Raw genomic sequence first — 6,260 nt, 5'->3', positions numbered from 1 at the left:
CCTGGGCGCCTCCGTCCGAGTTGTGTATGTGAAAGAATGAGGGTTGGTACCTGCAAAAACACTCCGATACTTAAGTTAGCAAGGGGGTAAGCAAATTTAAAGGTATTGGAATTTAGTGTTACCTGAGCATGTCAGTGTATTTATAATGGTGATCCAATAACCACCATTGGAGTAGTTCTACTTCTGAAGGTGGATAATCGTCCCTTTATCTTAGAGTTGTTGGGATATTGCTTCTGGAAGTGTTTTGAGAGATTTTAAGGGAAGTTACTTGATGAGTCCATATTTTACGATATATTTTGGCTTGATTTGAGTGGATTTCATCATATAAACCCACATTTATTCATCTAAATAGCATGCTTTTGTGATTTCTTTCTAAATTGTGCTTGAAAGTGAAAACATGCTTTTTTGTGCTTAATTTAGTCAAATTTTATTCACTTTAATCCCATTTGGTGCCTTGATGTATTTGTTAAGTGATTTCAGGTTTTCAAGGCAAGCATGGGTGGAAGAAGTGAGAAAAAGAGCATGCAAAAGGGAAGAAACCATGAAGAAATGGAGTTTAGACATTCCAGCATCCGTGCGTGCGCACAAGAGACGCGTGCGCGCACACAATAGCGAGCACGGCGACGCGTATGCGTGACCCACGCATACGCGTGGAAGGAATTTTGCTAAATGACGCGTACACGTGACTCGAGTCACATGAGATCATTAATGCAAATCGTTGGGAGCGAATTCTGGGCCTCCAGAACCCAATCCAATCCATTTTCTGAAGCTATTTGAGGCCAAAGTAAAGAGGAATGAAGGGGGGGCAATTAGGACTATTTGACTCTAAGTGACCCAATAGTGTTGACTTAGGACTTAGGGATTGGAATTAACTATGCCTATTTGACTTATCCTCGATGTAGGATTGATTAAGTAGGATTAAATCTTCATAATCATCATGTGTTTGTGGTCAATGGCTAGGTGATGTGTGGAAAACGATCCAACACAAAACTCACCGACAAGTGTACCGGGTCGCATCAAGTAGTAATAACTCACTTAGAGTGAGGTCGATCCCACAGGGATTGATGGATCAAGAAACTTTAGTGGGTGATTAGTTTAGTCAAGCTAACATTGAGTGAATTGTGTGAAATGTAGCCAACAGAAAAGAAATTGCAGGGAATTTAAAGATGCAGAATGTAAATGGGCATAAAACTTAAAGAGCAAGAAAAGTAAATAGACAGAATCTTAAATGACAAAAAATGTAAATTGCATCAAATGTAGAGGGGATTGGGTGCAGGGAATTTAAAGAAAGCAATAGATCCAAGGCAAGAAAAAGTAAATTCAGATTTGCAACAAGCTCAAAGGTAAAGTGTAGAATGTAAATGTGTAGGAAATGTAAATTGGAAGCAATGCAACAGAAAGTAAAAATTACAGAGAAGGAAATTGTAGCAGAAAAGTAAATCAGCAAGAAGACTGAGATCAATTCTCAAATCTCAAAGAGCACTTGACAATTTCAATGAAATAGTAAAAGCAGAAGGAAAACCAAGAGCTCAATTGCTCACTTGATCAAGACAGAAACAAAATTCAACTCAATTGTGAAATTCAGAAAAGAAATTGAAGATCTTAGGGGATCAAAGAGACTAGAAAACAAGTCTAGATCTCAAGCCCTTCCTTGATTCAACAGCAGACAGATTGAAGAAGAAATGAAGATGAAAGCAGTAAGAGAACTTTGATTCAAATTGCAATTCACTGGAATTATGCAGCAAGGCAAACAAAGAGAAATCTCAAAGGGAGAATGAAATAGAATTCCTTCAATTCTCCATCCAAGATTCAAAACAGAAAATGAAAACTAAAAGAGAGAGCAAAATGAAAGCTAAAGAATGCAAAACTCCCTATTGGAGCCAGCCTTTCCTAATGGAGCTCCCTTTTCAAAGATGAAAATGATGCCTTATATAGGCTTTACAAAGTGAAAGTGAGAAGGAAATTAAAACAAATTATATTTAAAATAAAAATCCTAATCTAATTGATCCTTGTGCCTTTGAATGATGATAATGGGCTTTGCTTGTTTTGGATTTGAAGAAGAGTGGATCCAAAATGGCTTTTTAATTGAAATAGTGCCATGGTGCAGCTCCCAGGGGAGCGTTCAGTTAACTAAGTTAACTGAGCGCTCCAAGTCTTGGTCCCAGGCTTAATTTGTTGCGTGCCTTGCTCCAGGGTAAGCATCAGGGTAGCGCTTAGTGAAAATGTTTTAACTGAGCGCCCCTTGCCTTAGTGTAGCGCCTCCCTTGGTAAGCTCAAGGTGCTTGGTTCGAGCATTGATGGAAGCAATTCAGGGCCTATTTTCCTTGGCCAAGTGGAGTGCTCCTTCCTTGCAAGAGATGAGTAATGAGCGGATAATTTATACGCTTTTTGGCATTGTTTTTAGGTAATTTTTAGTAGGATCTAGCTACTTTTAGGGATGTTTTCATTAGTTTTTATGCTAAATTCACATTTCTGGACTTTACTATGAGTTTTTGTATTTTTCTGTGATTTCAGGTATTTTCTGGCTGAAATTGAGGGACCTGAGCAAAACTCTGATAAGAAGGCTGACAAAGGACTGCTGATGCTGTTGGATTCTGACCTCCCTGCACTCGAAATAGATTTTCTGGAGCTACAGAAGTCTAAATGGCGCGCTCTCAATGGCGTTGGAAAGTAGACATCCAGCGCTTTCCAAAAATATATAATAGTCTATACTTTATTCGTGATTAGATGACGTAAACTGGCGCTCAACGCCAGTTCCATGCTGCATTCTGGAGTCAAACGCTAGAAACACGTCACGAACCAGAGTTGAACGCCAAAAACATGTTACAACTTGGTGTTTAACTCCAAAAGAAGCCTCTGCACGTGTAAAGCTCAAGCTCAGCCCAAGCACACACCAAGTGGGCCCCGGAAGTGGATTTCTGTATCAATTACTTATTTCTGTAAACCCTAGTAGCTAGTCTAGTATAAATAGGACATTTTATTATTGTATTCAATGTCTTTTGACCGATCCTGGATCCTGAATTGTATTTTTGATCCTGTGATCACGTTTTGGGGCTGGCCATTTGGCCATGCCTGAACCTTCATCACTTATGTATTTTCAACGGTGGAGTTTCTACACATCATAGATTAAGGGTGTGGAGCTCTGCTGTACCTCGAGTTTTAATGCAATTACTACTATCTCTTATTTAATTTCAATCTTATTTCTGTTCTAAGATACTACTCGTACTTCAATCTGATGGATGTGATGATCCGTGACACTCATTATCATCCGTCCCTATGAACGCGTGCCTGACAACCACTTCCGTTCTACAAGCGAAAGCTAGAGTGTGTATCTCTTGGACTCCTGATGCACGACGCATGGTTGCCCTCGCCTGACAACCGAGCCTTCCATTCCGTGAGATCAGAGTCTTCGTGGTATAAGCTAGAATTGATGGCAGCATTCATGAGAATCCGGACTGTGACGAGCTTCAAACTCGCGATTGTTAGGCGTGATGACAAACGCAAAAGAATCAAGGGATTCTACTCCGACATGATCAAAAACCGACAGATGATTAGCCGTGCCGTGATAGAGCATTTGGACCTTTTTCACTGAGAGGATGGGATGTAGCCATTGACAACAGTGATGCCCTACATACAGCTTGCCATGGAAAGGAGTAAGAAGGATTGGATGAAGGTAGTAGGAAAGTAGAGATTCAGAAGGAGCACAGCATCTTCATACGCCTATCTGAAATTCCCATCGATGATCTACATAAGTATTTCTATCTTTATTTTCAGTTTATTTATTATTATTATTCGAAAACTCCATAACCATTTATTATCCGCCTGACTGAGATTTACAAGATGACCATAGCTTGCTTCATACCAACAATCTCCGTAGGATCGACCCTTACTCACGTAAGGTTTATTACTTGGACGACCTAGTGCACTTGCTGGTTAGTTGTGCGGAGTTGTGACTAAGTGTGATTCACGTTTGAGAGTGCTACCAAGTTATTGGAGCTATTGTTGATGATCACAATTTCGTGCACCAAGTTTTTGGCGCCGTTGTCGGGGATTGTTCGAGTTTGGACAACTGACGGTTCATCTTGTTGCTCAGATTAGGTAATTTTCTTTTTGTTTTATTTTCAAAAAATTTTCAAAAATCTTTCAAAAATTTATCACCTGTTTTTGAAAACTTTCAGAGTTTTCAAGAATGAATTCTAGAGTTTATTATAACATGTTTTAGCTTGGCTGGCTATTAAGCCATGTCTAATTCATAGGATTTTGATTGAGCACTTTGGATTCATTACTTTCTTTTTCCTATATGTTTTTCGAAAAATATAAAATAAAATACAAAAAAATAATAAAATAGCAAAAAATAAAAAATATTTTGTGATTCTTGTTTGAGTCTTGAGTCAACTTTTAAGTTTGATGTCAATTGCATATTCATCTTGTTCTTGCAATTTTCGAAAATTCATCCATTCATAGTGTTCTTCATGATCTTCAAGTTGTTCTTGGTAAGTCTTCTTGTTTGATCTTGATGTTTTCTTGCTTTATATCTTTTATTGTTTTTCATGTGCATCTTTGCATTCATATTGTCTAAGCATTAAAGATTCCTAAATTTGGTGTCTTGCATGTTTTCTTTGCATCAAAAAATTTTTCAAAAAAGATGTTCTTGATGTTCATCATGATCTTCAAAGTGTTCTTGGTGTTCATCTTGACATTCATAGTGTTCTTGCATGCATCATGTGTTTTGATCCAAAAATTTTCATGTTTTGGGTCATATTTGTGTTTTTCTCTCTCATCATTAAAAAAATTCAAAAATAAAAAAAAATATCTTTTCCTTTTTTCTCTCATAATTTCGAAAATTTGAGTTGACTTAGTAAAAAAATTTTAAAATTAGTTGTTTCTTATAAGTCAAGTCAAATTTTCAAATTTAAAAATCTTATCTTTTTCAAAACTGTTTCAAAAATCAAATTTTTTCATTTTTCTTTTATGATTTTCAAAAATTTCAAAAATTATTTTCAAAATCTTTTCTTAATTTTATTTCAAAATTATCGAAACTTAACTAACAAGTAATGTGATTGATTAAAAAATTTGAAGTTTGTTACTTTATTGTTAAGAAAGGTTTAATCTTTAAATTCTAGAATCATATCTTTTAGTTTCTTGTTAGTCAAGTAAATAATTTTAATTTTAAAAATTAAATCTTTTCCAACCATATCTTTTTAATCATATCTTTTTATCATATCTTTTTCAAAATTTTATCTTTTTCAAAAATTTGATTTCAAAATATCTTCTTATCTTCTTATCTTTTCAAAGTTAATTTTCAAATCTTTTTCAACTAACTATTTCACTTTTTGTTTATTTCTTATCTTTTTCAAAACCACCTAACTACTCTTCCCTCTCTAATTTCCGAAAATACCTCCCTTTTTTTCAAAAATTCTTTTTAATTAATTAATTATTTTAAATTTTAATTTCAATTTTATTTCTTATCTTAATTTTCAAAAATCATTAACTCCTTTTCAAAAAAAATATTTTCGAAAAACTTCTCTCTCATCTTATTCTATTTATTCATTCATTTACTAACACTTCTCTTCATCTCAAATCACTGCCCCTATCCTCACCCTTGTATTTGGATTATTCATTTTTCTTCACTCTTATTCCCTTTCTTCTTCTACTAACAATAAGGAACCTCTTTACTGTGACATAGAGGATTCCTCTTTCTTTTATGTTCTCTTCTTTCTCATATGAGCAGGAACAAGAAAAAATATATTCTTGTTGAAGCTGATCCATAACTTGAAAGGACTCTGAAGAAGAAACTAAGAGAAGCTAAATTACAACAATCCAGAGGCAACCTTGCTGAAATTTTTGAACAAGAAAAGGAAATGGCAGCCGAACCCAACAACAATAATGCAAGAAGGATGCTTGGTGATTATACTGCACCTACGTCCAAGTTTGATGGAAGAAGCATCTCAATTCCTGCCATTGGAGCAAACAATTTTGAGTTGAAACCTCAATTAGTTGCTCTAATGCAATAGAACTGCAAGTTTCATGGACTTCCACCAGAAGATCCCTACCAGTTCTTAACTGAGTTCTTACAGATCTGTGAGACTGTTAAGACTAATGGAGTAGATCCTGAAGTCTACAGGCTCATGCTTTTCCCTTTTGCTGTAAGAGACAGAGCTAGAGCATGGTTGGACTCTCAACCTAAAGATAGCCTGGACTCCTGGGATAAGCTAGTCACGGCCTTCTTGGCTAAGTTCTTTCCTCCTCAAAAGCTGAGC

Source organism: Arachis hypogaea, chromosome 5 (assembly GCF_003086295.3).
Source record: "Arachis hypogaea cultivar Tifrunner chromosome 5, arahy.Tifrunner.gnm2.J5K5, whole genome shotgun sequence".
Lineage (NCBI taxonomy): Eukaryota > Viridiplantae > Streptophyta > Magnoliopsida > Fabales > Fabaceae > Arachis > Arachis hypogaea.
Note: the sequence above shows the minus strand (reverse complement) of the source record.